The sequence below is a fragment of the Solanum verrucosum genome, unplaced genomic scaffold (assembly GCF_900185275.1).
Source record: "Solanum verrucosum unplaced genomic scaffold, falcon-dt-bn FXZP01000434.1, whole genome shotgun sequence".
NCBI lineage: Eukaryota > Viridiplantae > Streptophyta > Magnoliopsida > Solanales > Solanaceae > Solanum > Solanum verrucosum.
In genome coordinates this window covers 669,092-670,708 of record NW_026019848.1, presented here as the reverse complement: position 1 = coordinate 670,708, position 1,617 = coordinate 669,092, and the positions used below count along the sequence as shown (strand labels likewise).

Genomic DNA, 1,617 nt, shown 5'->3' with positions numbered 1-1,617 from the left:
CCCCAATCTCGTTCACCATTCTCCTTATTTTAGTGTATCTGGTAGCAAAACTACATGTATCTAAGTGTATATTCCTCAATATATGGTAGGAAACTCTTAATTAGTATTAAAATACGTAATAATTTGAAAGTATAGATAATATTTGTGAATATGGTAGTGAAGTATGTAATTTGTAGTTTTTCCTATATTTTTCATTTTCATAGTTTTGTCGAGGAATAGTCCTGACATTTTTTGTTTAAGTTATATCATGTAACCACATAAAGAATAAGACAACACTAAATTTTTATATCTTCAACAATCTACTCAAAATAGCTAGTCCATACCCTTTATACACACCCCACATCGCTCCTATCGATTAGGTGTTTGGATTGCGACAATATGAGTGGTTGTTCGCAATTTCATGAGAAGTTCATTGAACCTTATTATATAGGAATATATCATAATTGGTAAACGAGCAATAATCATATGACATAAATCTCTTAGCGTAATGATTCATTATCTTGCTCTCTAGCTCTCTCTGTTAGGTTATCAAGGTGAATTGGGCGTCATGCGGAAGCTTACAATTGCAAATAATATGATTGATAAATTAGATGACAACAACTTATACTAAAAACTAATATTATTATATGAAAACTAATATAAAGAAAAAATATTAAAACTGTTGAGAGATTAAATCTCCCCATAAACAAAACTCACTAAACGACTACATTGTGGATTCTATTGTGTTATGCTATGAGAATAGGGATCTTCAATTTATAGATCTCCAAACTTTTCCTCTAAGGAAAGAATAAACCAAATATGGAAGAAAATTATATTTTCCTTTCAGAAAAAGTTCAAGCATTTATGATAATACTTTGACTTTTTTTTAAGGAAAAAAATAAATTTCAAATAAGGAAAGAAAATCAGGGAAAAACCAACACTCTCTTGTCTTGCTCATCACATGACAAGCTATCTCTTTGGATTGTTTTTCCTTAAGCAGAAAATCTATCAAAAACAATCTAATTCATTTGCCTAGAGATTTTTGAAAAGTAATTGCGTCAATAAATTTAACTCCTAAAATAATATCTCTCAAGTCACCTCTTACATATTTCTTAGATATATTGCTTCTTTTAGTGTTAGAGAAATATAAAAGAAGTGATTAGAGAATATTTTAAACTGTTATGTGCTATTGCTAACATAGTATTGAAAAGGGTCAACGCTATATTTCGAGTAGGGTGGATCAAGTGGGGACGTCCCTTCGGGGCAATTCGATAAAATTGGAACAATACAGAGAAGATTAGCATAGTCCCTGCGCAAGGATGGCACGCACAAATCAAGAAATGGTCCAAATTTTTGGTGAGAAAAAAAGATCAAATGGGGACGGGTCAATAATAAAATGGTTTGAGGGACTATCTCTTTATTTCTTACAATTTATGTTTTAAATAAAATTGCATGTCTACAAATTCTAATGAAAAAATAAATTCAATAGGTTGAGTGATTTTGTAGGTAAAACATTCATAGTTGAGTGACTTTGAGATTATTGGAGAAAATTGAGTGGCTTTCTGAGGAAAGAACCCTTAGTTGAGTGACTATCTGAAAGATAATCAATTTTGTGTATGAAAATTGACAATTATTTAA

The 1,617-nt window shown here is 30.4% G+C and overlaps 1 non-coding gene across 1 annotated transcript; it reads left to right on the top strand.

Moving 5' to 3' along the window:
* The first annotated feature begins 1,230 nt into the window (after positions 1-1,230).
* Positions 1,231-1,334, top strand: LOC125817959 (U6 spliceosomal RNA). The gene has a single exon (XR_007442331.1). It is a non-coding gene; the product is annotated as a U6 spliceosomal RNA (small nuclear RNA).
* Positions 1,335-1,617: the final 283 nt, after the last annotated feature.